This window comes from Lepidochelys kempii, chromosome 2, assembly GCF_965140285.1.
Source record: "Lepidochelys kempii isolate rLepKem1 chromosome 2, rLepKem1.hap1, whole genome shotgun sequence".
NCBI lineage: Eukaryota > Metazoa > Chordata > Testudines > Cheloniidae > Lepidochelys > Lepidochelys kempii.
Window position 1 is genome coordinate 173,343,596 of NC_136381.1, and position 21,455 is coordinate 173,365,050.

Sequence of the window (21,455 nt, forward strand, 5' to 3'; positions counted from 1 at the left end):
TGGCAATCGGGGGAAGTCCCGGACGACTGGAAAAAGGCTAATGTAGTGCCAATCTTTAAAAAAGGGAAAAAGGAGGATCCTGGGAACTACAGGCCAGTCAGCCTCACCTCAGTCCCCGGAAAAATCATGGAGCAGGTCCTCAAGGAATCTATCCTGAAGCACTTACATGAGAGGAAAGTGATCAGGAACAGTCAGCATGGATTCACCAAGGGAAGGTCATGCCTGACTAATCTAATCGCCTTCTATGATGAGATTACTGGTTCTGTGGATGAAGGGAAAGCAGTGGATGTATTGTTTCTTGACTTTAGCAAAGCTTTTGACACGGTCTCCCACAGTATTCTTGTCAGCAAGTTAAAGAAGTATGGGCTGGATGAATGCACTATAAGGTGGGTAGAAAGTTGGCTAGATTGTCGGGCTCAATGGGTAGTGATCAATGGCTCCATGTCTAGTTGGCAGCCAGTATCAAGTGGAGTGCCCCAAGGGTCGGTCCTGGGGCCGGTTTTGTTCAATATCTTCATAAATGATCTGGAGGATGGTGTGGATTGCACTCTCAGCAAATTTGCGGATGATACTAAACTAGGAGGAGTGGTAGATACGGTGGCAGGTAGGGATAGGATACAGAGGGACCTACACAAATTGGAGGATTGGGCCAAAAGAAATCTGATAAGGTTCAACAAGGATAAGTGCAGGGTCCTGCACTTAGGACGGAAGAATCCAATGCACCGCTACAGACTAGGGACCGAATGGCTAGGCAGCAGTTCTGCACAAAAGGACCTAGGGGTGACAGTGGACGAGAAGCTGGATATGAGTCAACAGCGTGCCCTTGTTGCCAAGAAGGCCAATGGCATTTTGGGATGTATAAGTAGGGGCATTGCCAGCAGATCGAGGGACGTGATCGTTCCCCTCTATTTGACATTGGTGAGGCCTCATCTGGAGTACTGTGTCCAGTTTTGGGCCCCACACTACAAGAAGGATGTGGATAAATTGGAGAGAGTCCAGCGAAGGGCAACAAAAATGATTAGGGGTCTGGAACACATGACTTATGAGGAGAGGCTGAGGGAACTGGGATTGTTTAGTCTGCAGAAGAGAAGAATGAGGGAGGATTTGATAGCTGCTTTCAACTACCTGACAGGTGGTTCCAAAGAGGATGGTTCTAGACTATTTTCAGTGGTAGAAGATGATGGGACAAGGAGTAATGGTCTCAAGTTGCAGTGGGGGAGGTTTAGGTTGGATATTAGGAAAAACTTTTTCACTCGGAGGGTGGTGAAACACTGGAATGTGTTACCTAGGGAGGTGGTAGAATCTCCTTCCTTAGAAGTTTTTAAGGTCAGGCTTGACAAAGCCCTGGCTGGGATGATTTAATTGGGGATTGGTCCTGCTTTGAGCAGGGGTTTGAACTAGATGACATCCTGAGGTCCCTTCCAACCCTGATATTCTATGATTCTATTTCAAACATAATACAACTAAAATAGCTTTTCCTAAAGTTAAGATTTCTTACATATCATACATAGTATACTCCTGATTTTCCAAATATCTATTATCTGGATAATGCAGAGGTTTGAATCCCTTCCCTGTCCCCCTAGAAGGGGACAAGGAAGGGGTCTGGATAATTCAGAGATTCAAATAATAGAGCAGAGACTACTGGCAACCGGTGAGGGTGCTGATGGGAAAAAGAGCAAGAGGGGAGGGAGACTGAATTTGTTTTAAACAAAGACACCTATTGATATAATTTAAGGACTGTGTTAAGATCTTGCCTGGTAAACAAGAGAAGTGTGAGACCAGAAATCAATGAACCAAAATCGGTGTATTAGAAATCAGGCCGAATTTGGTGGACAAAATAAGGAGGGTATGGGCTACTCTGCCCTTCACTCCCTTTCTGGGATCCTCAGAGCTTTTGGGGGGCAAAAATTAGAAGAGGCTACCATGATACTGAAAGGGGAAGGAGCTAGCTTCACCATCACGGTGGCCACCCCCACCAGCTCCTGGTGGTCTACTTTAATACCACTGGGTATTGTCCTGATCCTAAGAAAATATATTGACAGACCAGGTCAGAGAGAGGGACCCAGACGACATCACCATTTCCACTGGTTTCAACTAAATCCCAGCCACCGCCTGAGATGCGAGATTGTCCTTCTGCCTACTTCCCAACAGTTCTGGAGTTGGTGGGACTGTCCCACTTTGACTCTCAATACTTCCTGTCCAGGGTTGAAGAGCAGGAGCCGGCTGAGGCAATACTTCTCAGGCAGAAGAAGCAGGGTGCAGTTGGCACACAAGGGGAAGCCACAAGAGTTGGAGCGTCTGAGATTGGACTTCCTGCCCCTACCCCCACACACCCTCCAAACAATGGGCCAATGGCAGCAGCATGGGAGCGGGGTCTGGGCAGCAGCTCTGCAGGAGTGGAGGAAGTCAAGCGGCTGGAGCCAATGAGTGGAGTCTGCAGGTAAAGCTTGGTAAGTATCATGGCCTGGCTGTGGGGAGAGACAGGCTGACTGGGCTGCAGGACGGCCGGGGCAGGGATGAGGAGGAAAATGGAGGGGAAGGGGAGAGACGGGGGGCCCAGAGGTAAGTCCAGGGAGGGGAAATCAGAGCTCTGTCTCCCCAGTAACCAATCCCCTCTCTCCTCCTTGAGTGCTGACTGGCTTCCCATGCCCCCCTTCTAGGCATGGCACTCACACTCATCCTGCTGTGTGCTTGCAGCTCTGGTACTGAAATTTGGCCACACTGTCTGTTCTCTATAGTCAGTGTGATGGATTGTGTTTTTTTTTTGCTTCTGGAGCCTTCTTAGGTAGCGGGAGGAATTAATGAATATATCTGCTTCTCTTACGGGTTATAAAGAGATTGGAACATACTGTAACACATTCCTACATTTCTAGGCATACTAGCACCCATAAAGTTCCTGATGATCCCAAGCATCGGAGTTGCCTAGATTTTTTTTTTTAACTTCAATTCAGTACAATAGGAACTTTTTTCCTTCATGCTTTCCTCATTTGCAGACCATAATTTATACATAGCCCTTTTCTGAGACTCCTGGGCTGAGATAGAATAGCAGAAACAGTGTTTTTAGTGAGGTCTCACATGACGAGGATATTATTTTTATAAAAATGCACAGCATTTTCTACTATAGTATGAAGTTTTATCATGAAGAAAAAAGTTAATGATAAATTGTCACAATAAATGAATGGACATTTTGTGATGCATCATCTTTTTTTTTAAAAAAATGTGGCTTGCTTGGTAATTTGTAGCAATTATTCCTTTGCATTGCTTCTTCCAGCCTTTAGAATCATAGGTCTGGAAGGGACCTTGAGAGGTCATCTACTCCAGTCCTCTGCACTTATGGCAGGAGTAAGTGTTATCTAGACCATCCCTGACAGGTGTTTGGAGATTTTCAGGAGCAGGTCTGACAATGATGATTGAGATTCCACAACTTCCCTAGTCAATTTATTCCAGTGCTTAACCACCCTGACAGTTAGGAAGTTTTTCTTAATGTCCAACCTAAATCTCCTTTGCTGCAATTTAAGCCCATTGCTTCTTGTCCTCTCCTCAGAGGTTAACAACATTTTTTCTCCTCCTTGTAACAACCTTTTATATACTTGAAGACTTATGTCCCCCCTCAGTCTTCTCTTTTCCAGACTAAACAAACTCAGGTTTTCAATCTTCCTTCATAGGTTATGTTTTCTAGACCTTTAATTATTTTTGTGGTTCTTCTCTTGACTTTCCCCAATTTGTCCACATCTTTCCTGAAATGTGGCAGTCAGAACTGGACGATACTCCAGTTGATGTATAATCATCACGGAGCAAAGCAGAAGAATTACTTCTCATGTCTTGCTTACAACACTCTTGCTAATACATCCCAGAATGATGTTTGCTTTTTTTGCAACCGTGCTACAGTGTTGACTCATTTAGTTTGTGGTCCACTATGAGCCCTCCAGATCCCTTTCCACAATACTCCTTCCTAGGCAGTCATTTCCCATTTTGTATATGTTCAACTGATCCTTCCTTAGTGGAGTACTTTGCATTTGTCCTTTAGTGAGATTTGATTATACATTAAATGTTTTTGTTATGCTATAAATACATGCAAACAAGTATAATGGACCCTCTAACAACATGTTTCACTCAATAGCCAGCAGCTACCAAGGAGGGTCATTGGAAGTGTTTTCTTGGACACTGAGCAGCTTACTAGATAATTAGCCAGATCCTGAGCTCAATTTCATCAACATAAAAACAGGGTAAATTCACTTAAATGAATGGAATGGCTTTATTTCAGCGTCACAGAACGTGGCTCAATGTATTTTATAGCCTTTGCCAGTTAAGGGGTCATTTAACATTTTCACTTGTAAACAGATTGTTCTCTTTCTTTGCCTTATTCTTTATGCTGGAAATATGCATTATGTTCAAAGCTGCTTCTTTCTCCTTCACTTTTTCTGGAGTACTTTTGCACACTTGATAAAATTATTCAAATGTTTGACAGTCCTTCAAAGGCAGTCAATATTTCTGCATTTATTGCAGCCAATGTTATTGTTGGATACCACTGAAACATTGTACAACACATTTGCTGTAAAATTTAGTTTTTATTTTTAATAGGGACGGAAAGGAAAGGAAGATTTTTTTCCTCTTTAGCTAGGTATTATGTCAATACCCATAAACAAAACTGCAATATTTATTTATTGCATCCATTTTTAGCCATTTGAAATGTGGGGAGGAATACTTCTGTCTAATAAGATTCTGGATTACCCAGCCAAAATTGCATATATTGATCACAAAGACAGCTAAAAGCAATACCCTAAAGACCCCAATGCTGGTACCAGTTTGCCAGGTATCAAAGTGTCTGATAAGACCATGTGCTGGGCCTGTGCTTCTCCAACTGCGAGACTGTTGGAGAAGTCAACACCAATGACAGTAAGAGTCAACACCAAAGACAGAAGCTGCATTTTCTATATAATGTTGTTCTTCTCACCCATTTGCGTGTCTTCTTGTTTTGTCTTAAAGGAAGCAGGATCAGACTAACAGCAGCAGAAGCAACAGCACATGCCCATCTCAACAATTTTTTTCTCTTTCCCCCCCCAAACAGGTACTTATTACTACACTTATATACCACTTACGTTGGGGTAACTCATGTCGCCAAGGAGCATGAATATGGCACATCCCTAAGCGACAGTTACACCAACTTAAGCGCTAACATGGACAACGCTATGTTGGTGGGAGAGTTTCTCCTGCTTAGATACCACCACTCCTTGAGGGTGGATTAATTAAGTCAACAGGAGAACTCTCTCCCATCAGCTTAGAGCATCTGCACTGTAGAGCTTGCAGCTGCGCCACGGTAAGCTCTCTAGTGTAGCCATAGCTAAGAGACTGTCAAACAAGAGGGGGTGGCGCTTCTTTTAAGGACTCTCTACAGCTAAAGAAAATGGAACAAGGGATGTTAAAATGAAAGCCTGACTTAATGCTTCGCATTCCAAATGTTGTAACTGTTTTACCTTCTTTTTCTGTATCTTTAACAAAAGGTTAAAAGGATTTTTATTAGTGCGTTTGTCATGGTATTAAGCAGGCTGAGGTCTCTGCATACCAAACCCCGAACTTTGTTTAAAAGTGTTTAATGTTGGACAGTTTCAAGGTGTTACATGACCCTGAATCTTTGGACCTATACTCCAGCTAAATTAACACAAACACATGGTGCCAGCATTACTTTGTTGATGCTTTGTGATTGAAAGGATGAGTTAGTATTTCCACCCGAGTCTAATCATGGACCATAACGGGGCTTTTTTAAGAGCAAGGAGAGTATGTGTGCCCCTTTGTGACTACTGGAAATTAGTCACAAAGCAGAAATACTCTGTACAGCATATATGTGGACTTGATATTAGGAAGGAATTGCCTACATTACTAAGTCAATGCCGTTGCTTGACAACTTCAGAGCCAGGTAGGAACCCTGACCTGATGATGAGAAGAAAGGAAATGGTTTCAGAACAACGAAGGTGAAACAGTAGATGGAAATACAAATCTAGACCTCCACCAAGCGGCCTGAGTGTTTCCAGATGATAGCAGCAGCTGTAGTAATAATACATTCCAGAACAGTTTGAAATATCCACGGCCTATATTTGCTTCCTTTTAAAAATGTATAAATAAGCAAGCAGCTGTTAGCGCCATAAACACAGCGTCAAAGCTTTGCTGTTGGCCAAATGTATGGCAGCTGGGATCGATACGAAGCTGTGGGCTAAATTATTTAATTTAAGACGACAGCACATGAATCCTTGTGCTGAAGGTAACGGCAACCTGACGAAGGAGCTCTAATGCTATGCAGGAATCTGGGTCTCTGGAAACAATCACTCCTCATATGCACTCTAAACCAACCAGCACAAATAAAACCAGAAAGCAAGCCCTATAACTAATTGAAAAAGACTGAGTATTTAACTTCCACACTTTTTTTCACGGTTAAAAATAAATAAATGAAACAGAGCAATTCTGATATCAGTACATTTTACATGACAGGAAATGTGTGGAGCCAAATCCTGAGAGGTGCTGAGCAACTGCCAATCACCTCCAAATTCGGCTGCAGCCAATGAGAGTTTCAGGTGCTCAACACCTCTCGGCATGTGGCACACTAATCTCCTGAATATCATCACCACCTTATTTATTTTAAATTGCATTACTGCCTAGAGGCCCCAACTGTGATCAGAGATCTACTTCTACATAGACAATATGCATCCTGAAGAAGTTACAATGTGAATAGGACAAACAGAGTGGGAGAAAAGTAGTACTTTCATCCCCCATTTTACAGATGGGGAGCTGAGGCATAGATTAAATGATTTGCCCAAGATCCTGCAGGAAGCCTGTGGAACAGCCATGAATTGAACTTAAGCCTTTTGAGTTTCACATCAGTGCCTTAGTCATAAAACTATCTTTCCTCCAATATGTAATCCCATCTAAATTTTATGTAATCTATTTCACTATGAAGATGCTGTAATACATACATATAATAGTAACTTCCATCTGAGAATTTCAAAGCACTTCACAAACATTAATGAATTTAGCTTCACAAAACCTTTCAGAGGCAGGTAAAGATACGAGTATCTAACAACTGTACATTTTCCCCAGAAGTAGTTATACTTTTATATGCACCTGCTAACTTGATGCACTTGCGCTAGCTGCTGGAGGCAGCATGTTCTGTGCTAAGGGCTCCTGATGATGGAATATGCAAGTGAGTCTCTGACGACTGTGAGGCAATCCTGTGAAGCTCGTCTTGTTTAGCCAGGCTACCTAAGGTACTCCCATTTCCACAGTAACTAAGCACTTCTCAGATGGAGAACTGAGACACGGAGAGTATGTTTACATAGCAAAGAAACACCTGTGGCTAGCCCGTGCTAGCAGACTTGGGCTTTCAGGGGTCAGGGTGTGGCGCGGTTTCATCTCTGTATAGACTTCTGGGCTAAGGCAGGAGACTGAGCTCTGGGAACCTCTCACCTCACAGGGCCCTACAACCCAGGCTTGCCTGGGCCAGCCACGGGTTTTTCTTTGCCATGTAGATATACCCAGTGAGACTATGGTTCATGCAAGGTAAACACAGTAAGTCTGATGCAGCAGAAAATCCAACCAAGGTTTCCTATATCCCAGGCTAACACTCTTACCACTGCACTACCCTTCTTTTTCCCCCTTCTATATTCAAGAAGTAGAGGGATAAATTTGAGTCTACAGAGTACATAATATGTATTATGTACATGTTGTACCTATATCTTTAATCTTGTATGGGTCACATTTTTAAAGAGGAAAACATGAATAAATACATTTAAAAGTTAAGTAAAATGCAAGTTTCAATAAACCTTTGGCCTTTTGCCCTCCCCTTTCAATGATCTTAGAGAAACCAATCCTGAACAGTTACCTAGTTCAATGCCTAAGTGGACAGCAGAAATATACCATCTACAATACACTCCCATTAATGTTCTTATATATAACACAATGCACTGAAATTTCCTCACATCAGACGCTTGAAAACTCTCCTAAGGGAAGTGGTAAAAGACCAGTTGCTGGAGTCACTTAAAAATTGAATCTAACAGAACACAGAAGAATATATTGTAGGGACCAATGCAGCTAGGATAGGAGATCAACTATGGTGTGACCTAGTAGACCTTTCACAGCTATAATTTGTGTGGTTCTTTTAACACGTATCCCTTTTAATGTTAACAATAATGCTCTCGTATAGTCCTCTTGTACACCTATGTTTCTTCCTTCAGACCCCTCCCCCCAAAAAAAACCCCCACAACTCTGATTCCTAACAGAAGCACCCAAAATATTGCTTTTCAACTACAGAAAGATAACTTGAAGCAAGACAGTAAAACAATCTGCTACAAGCTGTCAATGAGCTGCTTACTAGGCTGACCTACCTTTCACTAGTAATTGCTTCAGGATTTTTTTTTAATTGCTTATAGACACTGCCAAGAGCACCTTAGTAGGAAGTTGCAAAGAAACTCTAAGCTCTACGATACAACCACATTTGCTCCAACCTCTCAGACAGAGACAAACACCTACAAGATCTCTATCAAGCATTCTTACAACTACAATACCCACCTGCTGAAGTGAAGAAACAGATTAACAGAGCCAGAAGAGACCCCAGAAGTCACCTACTACAGGACAGGCCCAACAAAGAAAATAACAGAATGCCAGTAGCCATCACCTTCAGCCCCCAACTAAAACCTCTCTAACGCATCATCAAGGATCTACAACCTATCCTGAAGGATGACCCATCACTCTCACAGATCTTGGGAGACAGGCCAGTCCTTGCTTACAGACAGCCCCCAAGCCTGAAGCAAATACTCACCAGCAACCACACCCCACACAACAAAAACACTAAACTAGGAACCTATCCTTGCAACAAAGCCTGTTGCCAACTGTGTCCACATATCTATTCAGGGGACACCATCATAGGGCCTAATCACATCAGCCACACTATCAGAGGTTCGTTCACCTGCACATCAAGAATTATAACATTCAAAAACCAGTCGGAGAACAGTTCAATCTCTTTGGTCACTCGATTACAGACCTAAAAGTGGCAATTCTTCAACAACAAAAACTTCAAAAACAGACTCCAATGAGAGACTGCTGAATTGGAATTAATTTGCAAACTGGATACAATTAACTTAGGCTTGAATAGAGACTGGGAGTGGATGGGTCATTACACCAAGTAAAACTATTTCCCCGTGTTGATTTCTTCCCCCCCCCACCCCGCTACTGTTCCTCACATGTTCTTGTCAACTGCTGGAAATGGCCCACCTTGATTATCACTACAAAAGGTCCTCCTCTCCCCACACTCTGCTGCTGGTAATAGCTCACCTTACCTGATCACTCTTGTTACAGTGTGTATGGTAACACTCATTGTTTCATGTTCTCTGTGTATACAAAATTCCCCTATTGTATTTTCCACTGCATGCATCCGATGAAGTGAGCTGTAGCTCACGAAAGCTTATGCTCAAATAAATTTGTTAGTCTCTAAGGTGCCATAAGTACTCCTTTTCTTTCTAAGCACAGAGTTTCTCTTTTATAAACTTTTTCCGTAGCATGCCCTTCTGTGGTCTGATCCCAGAAAGTTGACAGATTCTAGCTGTTGCAGTCCTAAACTGGTCATTTTGCAACTACTTGCTATATTGCTCCTTTCAACCACTTAATACCTGCTAGGTTTTCTCATCCTTATTCCTGAGAAGACAGTACATTGTCATAAGTAGGACTAGGACCTTGAAGCATGTCTGGATCATAGTATGTGTGTGAAATCAAGCGTGATGTGTTTCCGGTGGTCTTTCCTCCATGAAAGTTAAGATGCAGCATGCTAGACAAGTAGTTTTCCTATAACCTTCATTTTAATCCCCAGATAAAATGAGTTACAGCAGTCTGAAAGGTGATGAAATCACAGATTGTAGTGGATAGGTCTTCATTTAGAAGGAAGCCTCTTGGCTAGCCAAAATGTAAAGTACAATTGTACTTGACATTTTTCATCTATATAAATGCACGCATAAGCAGTGATGACTACTGCATACTGTAGATGGTGCTATTTCAGCAGTAGGTATAGCTCAGAGTCCTACAGAGCTGGGCCTTTGAAATGTGCTGGAACCTTCAAGATATATATTTTTCTGACTTTTTTAAATTCATGTTCATTAGTTAGTTGCATGGCATGTGAGAGATAATTTCCCTAGAACACCTGAGCAGGTTTCCATTCCCCCCAAGTATTTAAAGAAAAGAGTGGCTCTGCTGTTCTATTGTAATAGCTTTTCTGCATCTGTTTTAACAGCCTATAAGCTTTGTAATAGAGTAACTGTTGCTTGGCAATCTTGTTTCAGGCATCTACCCACTAGCAATAGGGCTGGCAATTACATATTGGCTATATTTGCACAGACATACACCTTGGAAAGCCAAATTAAGTCCCTGATTTTTCTCAAGGAATCAAAGGAGGCTATTTTTGGACAATCCAAACAGTTTATTTGGCTACCCAGTTTGATCATATATATTTTCAATGGAAGGCTACATCTTGAAAATACCAATAATTTAGATGATTTAATTTTACACTGGCATATTCTGGACTATTTTCTGAAAATACATGACTGGAAATCCCATATTTTGCAAGCATGAATTTCAAAAGATGAAGGACTCTTTCACTAAGGGTATCTTGAATAAAACTCGATTCAACTCAAAAGTAACCTTAAGTGCAAGTCAGCTAGCATTAGAATCTGTCTTCCAAGTAAGAGAGATCATTCAATTCATTTTGTCAAGGTCTTCTGGGTATTTGCTGATGACGCAATAGTTCTTTAAACTGTTGCGATCAATACATTTGACACGTTTAACATTTCAAAACCATATCGGCAAACTGTGTTGTGGGGGGTTCATTCAGTTTTGTAAATGATATCTCTGACTTCCCTTATGGATAATTCATACCCTGATGTCCTTTATGAATGTTACAACACTGCTTTGGTTATCCTGCTTGGAAGTCCCCCCACTCCCACTTTAAGAGTTACGAGTTCAAACATCTGTTAACTCTGTGGAAAAAAAAAAACAAAAACCCGAACAATGAACCCAGGAAAGGAGTACTTGTGGCACCTTAGAGACTAAGAAATTTATTTGAGCATAAGCTTTCGAAGCTTATGCTCAAATAAATTGGTTAGTCCCTAAGGTGCCACAAGTACTCCTTTTCTTTTTGCGGATACAGACTAACTCAGCTGCTACTCTGAAACCAATGAAATAAGGATATTCCTATGCCTCTGGCCACCCCTTTAGTATTATCCTTTCAAATACTTATACAGACACAGAGCTTGAAGGTTCTTGTATCAACTGTTTTATTTTATCAGCAGAATGTTTTCAGTAAACATGTGGACTCATGCCTCTATATAATCACATTCCTAGTTACTCATCTTTTTGCAAATGCTAGGCAGATAGTGCCTCTGCAACAAATAAAGACATGCCCAACAGATGGCTTGTGTTTAACTGCTACTATTGTAGTCTTAATAGCAATCTTCATTCTCTGATCTACTCAAGACTTTTTAACAACGGTTTCAAAAGGTTAGCGAGGTTCAATTTCAACTTGTCAGAAATATAATGTGGGGGAGGCAGAGAAATTACACAAATTCTATAGGAAGTTACTTCTATTTTATTTGAGCTAAGATTCTTTCAGGTACAGTCCCCTTTCCAGAAGCAAACAGTAGCCTGTGAAAAAGCAGTACTGCACTTTCCTTGCAAAGTATCCATCATTTTATTTTGATTAAAATAATGTAAAATAGTATGTTTAGTTAATAGTCCTGTTAGCTTGTTTCCTGTTTGAGTATCTTGCATTCAGGGTGTGAAAAATTTATTAGATACCTTCTAGTCAAACAGACTAGATCTACCAGTCAGATATTTAAGAAACAAAAACAAAGAAAGAACCACACCTACAGCGTGCAAGGGAACAGACTGCAACCTGGTGAGACCCCCACATCAACCTCACTTCCAAGATGCTGCTCAGAATGTGCTGGGTTTCCTAGTAGGGACCATGACTTCTGTGCTGAGGTTCTGTCTTTTGTATCAGCATTTGGCTTGACAAAATGCAAACATCCCACTCCTCCACCTCTAACTGCTGTAAGAGATAAGGAGTTTCGTCTCTTCCGGCACACCTATAAACACAGAATGTTTTGAAGCTTGGAAGGTGATTTCACAACTACCTTTCACTCAGTTTTCTTCCCTCTGCTACTTCACCTCTAGTTGGACTCATTCCTCCACTGATGCCCTTCTCATTGTTGGGTCCTCTTTCCACCAAAATCGCAGCCTCTGCCTTTCTGCTGCTGCTTGTAATTTCCCAAGCTGCAACAGCAGAATGAAATTTACATGATTTTTGTTAGTTTCATGGTTACTCACAGGAGTTGTGAATAACAGCTGTGAAACTATTATTATTTATATATTAAAGGAAAGCACAAAGGCCTCAGTCAGGATAAGGGCCTTGTTGTGCTAGGTGCTGTATAAATAGAAAGAAAGAAAGTCTATGCCTCAAAAGGTTTTCTTATTTTCACTTTGCTGATTAGGAAAACTTTGGGCAGCACAACAGCAGTAATCTATCTGTAGGCCCATAAAGACAGCACAGCATTAGTCCATATTCAGATTGGACTATATTATATATATAAATGGCAGCTTATAGTCTGCAAAAATTGATGGCTCAGGCCTCCTACTGGCAGCGAAAGATTCCCACTTGGCACTTAAAATTACATATTCAAGCCCTACACGTAGGCATTCACAGTTAGTCATTCTGTAGTAATTTTCTAGGCAGCAGGTAGTAGCTAATGACGTTTGAAGTAGAAATTTGGAAGACAATGTAACCTCCATAATTTCTATTTATCTGGAGACACTAGGATTTTCGTGATAACCCAGGAGTGAAAATAGGCCAGTACGAGCTGGTACGGCGTACCAGTAAGAAGTGGCTGCACGTTAAAGCACTGCCGTGGCCAGAGCCCCATACCGGTAAGTCGTCTGTGTTACTTTCACCTCTGTGACAACCTCTACTTTAGTGCAATACCTTTAAAGGCTCTCCGGCTTTCCCAAATAATTTAGGTATGTCATATTCCTTTATTACATTCCTAGCCTTCTTTTGTTTCCCATGGACAGAATATCTCAGTCTAATATTATCTTGCTCTCAGTTTTTGCTCCAAACCAGGACAAAACCAAAATACTATATTTTCCTTCCAACATTTCTGCTTCTTTTTTGTTAAGCTATCCTGAGGTAACAAAGATACTAAAAAAAAAAAAACATAGCAAAAAATATGTAGCAGGTGGCATGACAAATTTGGTAAACCTCAAGTTTTCCTCATCCAAGGACATTTGCCAGAATTGAGTAGCTTGTATCCAATATTCAGATTCCACCTGTTCCTTAAATAGCCAGGAGCCGATAGTGTTCTCTCCTTAAATGCCTTTGGAGCAAAAAATATTCTTAGATACTTGTTTAACCATTTTCTTTCCTTGCCTTCCTACTACCTTTGGAAGTCCCTGCTTAGCGGTCTTATTATTTTATTATTAATTATTTTTTAAACATAACATTTGAGCTGGAATGTTAAAGGTTCTTAGTTTACAGATAATACAAACAATTAAAAAAAACAAATCCGCCCACACCTGGCAGCCATGCAGATTGACAACGATGCTGATTCCCCCCACCCCATTCTCAGACATCACTACCAGTAACAAAATCTTCATATCAAATGTCTGAGATTCACTCATACAACCCCACTGTAGGTTAATAGAGCTGTATGTATATATGTTCATATGTACAATGGAGCAGGCATAACTAAGAGCATAATTTGATTTTCACAGATGTTACTAAGAACATAAATTTGCTGGAAGAATTACTGATAATGAAGGATCAGGAGGAAAAAACTCAGCTTGACTGTCAGATCTCAGGGGCAGTTTTCAAGGCTAGAAGGTAGGGAAAATAAAAGCAGAATTTTACTTGTAAAGTGAGCAAGCTTTATCCAGAAATTATTCAAGCCCACAATGTTATCAGAGTAGAAACACACTTTGACCTAGGATATCCTAAATGGCTTAGGTAAATGCCTACTTTCGAAACAATTTCTTTCCTGATGTGATACCATGCCATCAGCAAATCAGTGAGATGCTGGAGTGACAACTCCCCCCAACACACATCCCCAGTCTCCCCAATTTAAATTGGGAACAAGGGCTTAACTCCAGAATTCACTCTCAAACCTTGATCCCAGAATACTCATATTTTATTTGTTGACCTTCACATGTTGCAAGGCCTAACTAGTCATCCACACCTTTACTGAGGGAGTAAGCTGACTGGAGTGTGATTGGACTATGTGATGGATAGAGAGTTTTGTTGATACCCAGTGGGGTGGAGAGAAAAGTATTGTTTGGGGTAGGTTGGAGAGTTTAATGGATACTGAACCATCAGAATTTTTGTGAGTATTTTATAACTTATATAACAGCACAAAGCTTTGGATGGGTGCATGATTAACTGAAGTAAAATACATTTTGCAGAAACTGAATTACACAAGTAACATAACATTATAAACAGAGGAAGTGCTTGCTCCCAACATAAACAGAACATTGCCTAATGCTACTTAAACAAGTCTCTTTGATAGTTAGGGCTAAAACTGGAAGGTAAAAATATGCATTTGATGTTGGTCTTCACTTTTAATCTCTTTTATCTCTTGGATGGATTTTATGATATCCCTATATGTACATTCTTTTCCATACCATTTACAAACCATTTAAAAATACTTTCCTGTAAAATGAAGACAAATACAGAACTCCCCCACCCCACCCAATATTAAAGTATTCATTAGCAAGTTTATTAATTCCAGAAAATTCTTGCTCATGTTAACTAAATGTGTCAATTAAATGAAACACCAGAAGGAGATAAACATCAATTTTGTTCAAAGAACATTTTCTTCTTTTGCTATGTGAACAAGTGAATCAATGGAATCGTTTATTCAAACGCTTGTCAATGTTTGAAAATTCCTTTTTTCTCTCCTTTTCAAGCCACTTTTCAGGCACCATATATAAACAAGAAAGCACTGTAAATGTGTTATGGGAGAGAGAGTTATGAGCTGCCTTGATCATCTGTGCAAAACTTATGTTTAGTATTCATAATGATATTTTTGAACCACATGATGAAACAAATAAAAACTGAGTCAAATGTTAGAATTTCTCTCTCTTTCATCTGTAAATAGCATTTACCTTCATCTCTTTATCAAACTACTGGTTCAACCTGATGATGCATGTTTTGGAGTAGATCATGCGTAGATGTGAAATTTCAAGAGGAGGGGTAGCTCTGGCAAAACTAAAGTGGATCAAATTTTAAACTCAAATTGGTCATCTTAAATAGAAAGATATGTTCCTAGGTCTGACCCCACTAAAAGTCAGAGTTCCATTCCAAGTGCCAGCAATTTTCTGCAAAAAAGATCCTTAGAGTTACTCTAGTGTCCCAAGTAGAAGAGTGGAATGCAGATTTGGATTAACCAATGTGCACTTATGCATTTTTCCCCATCTCAGGGGGCGGCGTTGGGGGACCCTGCCCACCGGGAGAAAATAAAAACTGAGTGGCATAGTTACTTCATGTGCCAGGTCACAATGTGCTGGTCATTGGCCAGGAAGGTCCCAGCTGCAGTGGGTGATGGTCTGGGGGTGAGTTGTTGGTGAATGATGGGGTGAGTGGGAGCTGTTGGGGTCTGCTGCCAGTGGGGCTAAGGTTTTTGGGACTGCAGCAAGCAGGATGTTCAGCAGTGTGGTCAGGATGGGTGTGTCGTGTGTGGGGGTGGGGGATGCCAGGATAAGTTAGCACTGGTGGAGAATTGTTGGGGTATATGTGGTGTGTGAATAACATTTGCTGGTCTGTGCACGGTGTGGAAAGAGAGGAGCATTCTGGGTTTTGCATTGGGTAGGGGCACTTTGTCTAATTTATGGAAGATGAGGGGCGGAGGAGAAGGCTCCATTTCCATAGTGCCCAGAGCCTGAAAATCCTTTAGTCTTGGCCTGCTGGAATCTACTTGGCCAAGCACAGAGTTCATTCATTAGTGAATGACTTACAGACATTCTGAGGTCAGATGTTGTCCTCCGTTAGTGAGCCCAATGACTCTCTGTCAGTCACACCTATGGACTTTGGCATTTATAACAAATCCCCGGCCACACTGATTTTTGCAGACATCATTTATGCTACGGAACATAGCTGCACAGCATACACAGTTATAAAGAGAGATACGCAGAACTCAGGTCTTTCTTTGCCAGGAAACACTTGTTGTAAAAGTGAAACTGTAATAGTGTTAAGTAGTGGTAGGGCTTACATTGCCTGGAGAGCAGCCTCTAGAGTAATGTAAACACAAATTCTTTAATTTATCATTCAGCAGAGGCCAGCAGTGCACTTATTACCCAGTATTTTGTATCTCTCTCTCCCCCTCTACAAAGCTCCCCCAGCCCATGAAGAGTTAAACTCATGAGGCACAGTGTTAGGGCCATGTGACACAAAACCCACCAAGCATCATTATCCCGTATAAATGTCATACTAATTATGTATACAGCAGAAGGTGAGAACCATGTGTGGCACATTGGTCACAATTACAAACTGAAGCTCTTGGCAACAACTATCTTAGGGCTCCTGCTCTCTCTTACTTACACATTACCTGCTGATTCTTTACTTGATTCTATTCTATATTCCCTTTAGGCAGTGAAGAAAATATATAAATATGTGCTCTGTGCTGGACTCATCTCCTGCCCTTGCCTTCCAAAGCAACAGAAACAAATGAAACAGCTGATTGCTATTATGGTGCTACACTGCTTAACAGCTATTATGCAGAAAACCTAACATGGGGTGATGATCATAATAAGAACTCATTCTTCATGCAAAAGGGCTACAGGTAGTCATCCTTGACATAAATAAGGTTACTGGACTTATTACATATACGCAGAGTATATTCATACTGCACAAGTGTACAGAAGCCATGCCCTCCATCCTTAACCCATTCCATGGGATGTTCCTTTGTAACTCCTATCATGAATCACCTAAAAAAGTGGTTTCTACTGCTAAATTTCTCCTCTGTGATGCCCCTCAGCCCATACATTTTTCTGGCATACATCTATGAATATGAAGCTTAATTTGACCCTTGGCCATTCATTGTGTAAGAGGCACCCTTTGGTAACGGGAAAAAAGGAGGAACTAAAGACAAGTAAAAATAATTCAAAGCTTTTGAAATGCGAGAATTATATAATGAAAAGGAGTTCAGCAAGACATGCATTTTATAAAACAGAAACCGAACTAGTATGTTCTCATACCTAAGCAGAGATATTTTTAGTAGATGGCTGAGTCCCACTAATTCAGTGAAAGTTCTGCACAGAAATATTTTATTACGTTCCTCCCTAAAGGAAGATTGAAAGGGTTTAAACCTTTGTAGGAGCATACAGAATTTTCAAAAGGAAAAGGGCATAATGAGCTCATTATAAATGTTAAAACAAAAGGTTGTGTGGTTTTAACTCTAGAACAGAAACAGGCTATAAATATTTCAGATAATATATGTTTCTACAACAAAATGAGTGAGTGCACAGAGATAGAAACATGATTAAGTCCATAACAGAAGCAAAACTGTGAAAAGTAGTTTAAAGAGGAGCTGGATATATGTGCTTGTGGGTGCTGGGGAGCGGTGGCTCAAAGAAGGGAAAGCAAGCCATTAAAAAAAAATTTAAGGGGGAAAAAAAAATCTAATAGAGCATTCTTGTTTTCTTAGGGTTGCTACATAGCAAACAGCAAGTTAATAGTAGAGCTAAGAATGAAACCCAGAACTCCCAGTCCTGTTTTTTAGCTTCTACATCACAGTCCTTTATCTTGCCTTATTTTTTTTAAATCAGAAATGAAGTTAGTCTGTGCAAAATCCACATTCCCATCCCATCAAAAGACTTTTCTAAAATAAAATAATTATAATAATTTTGTGAGCACGAATGAGCATTCTCTGACCACCCAACAACTCACACCTGGTATGCAGGGCCAAAACACATAGGATTAACCAAAGAAATCCAAATAAAAGAATGACTTAATGGTTTAGGTATTAGTTCCTGGAGGGCCCTGTTACCATTACCCCATGGAATTACATTCAATCCCTGGCCCACAATGATGCATAAACTGAATTCAATAAGGTTTGTCCAGGATATTGCAAGAAATAGCCCCACTTGTCAAAGAATAATTGCTGAATTGAATATTACGAGAAAAAAGGTCAGCTCAAATGGACATGTGCTTTCCACCACAAACACTTTATACTACTAAATGTGTGGGGCATAAAAAACAATTCAATTAAAATTTTGAAGACACTTTACTGAAATTGAATTTTTTGTTAATCATACAGTCCCCAGTTTAAAAATATAATCATCAACTATAAGTAAGGGATATCCTCAAAGGAATAACAGCAAAGAAAAAAAAATATTCTGCTTATCAAGTAGACTGTTTGCTCCCAGCACTAAGCTGCTACCAAAACTACCGTGATAAGAGAAGCACTGATAAGACATTGTGTGCCTTGAAGAATAAACTCTAATGAAGGTAGTATATTCTGAGGACACTATAACCTTATTTTTGATTTACTACAGAGCTAGGAGATAACTTACTCTTAGTGTAATATTGTTCTTGGTCAATGACCTGTCTATGAGAGTCATATTGCTCTAGCCTGTCAAGATTTTAAAGCCCAGCCAGCGACAAGGAAAAGGATTATCCTTTCAGAGAATGGTGCCTCTCATTTAAAAAGGTAATCAGAATCTAACGTAAGATGTTAGCAGCAGCCAGTGGATGACTTCAGAGTTTGGTGTCTATGTCTAATGCTGCACAATCCCACATCAAGGCTTCTATTCAACAGAGACTTACACATCAAATTTGCCTCAAACTGCACTAGCCACTACCGAACTACCTACCCTGTCAGACAAATGGAGCATTATGCACCTAATTTTCTGTCCCATGTACCTGAAATACTGCTGGCACTCCAACAGAGTGTCAGGACTAGGAACCACCATGGTGCATTCTACCGCCATGAGGGGGCTACAACATGGAACATAGTGATGAGGATAAAGCCAAGGCTTTGAATAAAAGTGACGTCAGGGTGGTTACATTCTTTTAAACGACTGTACTAGTTCACCAGGGTACAGGCTCAATACAGTTGAGGGTACAGAGTATGTCAGAGGACCAGCTCCAAGATCTTGCTTTATACCAATCAGTACCAGCCGCTTCTTTTTAACTTTAACATACTGTAACCTGCAATGGAGGTTCACTGCTCAGGGGCTGAAGTGTGGAGCAGATAAAGTTCCATTATGATTTTGGGCAGGAACAATTTTACAAGGCATTGGTGGTAAAAGTCACAACTGGCAAATGGACCAGCTGTGAGATTTGCTCCAATGAGAGAGACAGCAGGATGTGCATACTGTGCAGCACAACTGTAGAAAAGTATAGGGATACAGTTGCAATATTTTAGCCCAGAAGATACACAAATTGGAACAACAGAAGAGAAGTGCTGTGTCTTCAAGAACATACTGGTCCTGGAAGCTGAGATGCTATGTAGATGCAGTAAACTGTGGAGATCACAATCTCAAGAAGAATGGTGGTGGAAAGAGAAGGTGCAGAATGCAGTAAGAACTAGGAGAGAATCCAGAGAGGTGATGGAAAATAAACAAAATATTTAAGAAGCAGCAGTTTCTGCCTGCAGAGTATCCAAGCAAGCAGTCAGAAAGGTGAGAAACCTAGCTTTAGACAAGCTGTATAATGAGTTGAATGACTGGCCTGAACTTGCCAAAAAGAAAATAGATCATTGTGCAAGCAACAAAGGAATGAAGACATAGTAAACACACCATTCATAAAGGATACAGGAGGCAGACTGATTGTGAACAGGAGACCTGGTATGTAACAGAGAATGTATGTAACAGGAGAGTCTACTTAAAGATGCTATACCACCATTGTATGGACTGATAATTACAGACAGTAATGACCTTTCAGAGGCAGATGTCAAGGCTGCACCTGGAAAAGCAACAGCTCTGGATGAAGTCCATAGGTGTCGTTTGACTTCTATATTTGGGGGGGGGGGCTACAGTCAGGCCAACAGGGCTGCCCATGGGGGGGCGGAGGGGAGGGGAATTCCATGCCTGCCCAAGGCTTTCAGTTGGGGGAAGTCATGGAAGAAGTGATCAAAGCTTTGCTAGACGTAGGTGTCTGCTGGATCACGAGTCCTGCATGCAGTCTGGAAAAAGAAGAACATTAGAGGAGAAAGAAGAAAGTCCATATTGGCACCAATATATGAACAAAAAGGTGACACATACAACTATTCCAAGTACTGGGGAATTAAGCTGCTGTCCCATTACATGACACTGTTAGAGAGAATCAGTCACATTTGCCAAAAAGTGGAGCCCATTTTAGGAAAGGAACAGTTTTATTTTAGAAAAGGAAAAGGGATGGCAGATGGTATGTTCATCACAAGGCAGTTGGTGGAAAAGAAGCTGGAGGGAAATGCAGAGCACAGTTGGACTTTCCTCAGTTTGGAGAAATCATTCGATAAAGTAGCTAGGCAACTGCTGGTTGCCTCTTCAGTACAATCTACAGTGCAGACTTACAATTGGAGCAGAGGCAGGCAAACCTTTTCGCCTGAGGGCCACATCGGGGGAATTGTATGGAAGGCCGGTTTGGGGAGGCTGTGCCAAGCTGTGCCTCTGTCCCCTATCCACCCCCCCCCTTGCTTCTCACTTCTCATGTCCTCCCCTGCCCCCTGGGACTCCTGCCCCATCCAATCCCCCCCCCCCCCCCCCGGATCCCTGCCCCATCCACACACACCCCACGCCCTGTCCCCTGACCACACCTGCAACCTCTGCCCCTGACTGCCCCCCCCACTGCCCCATCCAACCCACCCTCCTTCCTGACTGCCCCACGGGACCCCTTCCCCTATTCAACCCCCCCCTTCCCCGCCCTCTGACCATCCCTACCCCATCCACACCCCCACCTCCTGACCACCACCCTGAACTCCCCTGCCCTCTAGGCAACCTCCCCTGCTCCCTGCCCCCTTACTGTTCAGCACAGAGCACCGGTGGCTGGCAGAGCTACAGCTGCACTGCCCAGAGTGTTGCCCGGCCGCCCAGAGCGTTGCGTCGGTGTAATGTAGTAAATTGCTCTCTGTAACTGCTACCAATAGCACATTACTACCGCAGAGCAGTTTAATACACTGGTGTGCTGAGGCTGAGGGGCAGGAGGAACAGCGGGGGAGAGACTGGGGGCTAGCCTCCCAGGCCAGGAGCTCAGGGGCCAGTCAGGAGGGTCCTGCAGGCCGGATGTGGCCAGCAGGCCGTAGTTTGCCCACCTCTGAATTAAAGTCATAGAAGATTAGGGTTGGAAGAGACCTCAGGAGGTCATCCAGAGACCAAGGTGTAGTCTGTAGTTCCCTGGATTCTCCTTCTTCCCTTTTTTAAAGATGGGAACTCTATTTTCTGTTTTCCAGTCGCCCGGG

General features: G+C 41.7%; 1 protein-coding gene across 6 annotated transcripts in view; it reads right to left on the bottom strand.

Annotated features, from left to right (window-relative positions):
* CNTNAP2 (contactin associated protein 2) overlaps window positions 1–21,455 on the bottom strand; it is a 1,669,434-nt gene that overhangs the window by 749,523 nt on the left and 898,456 nt on the right. The window lies entirely within an intron of this gene.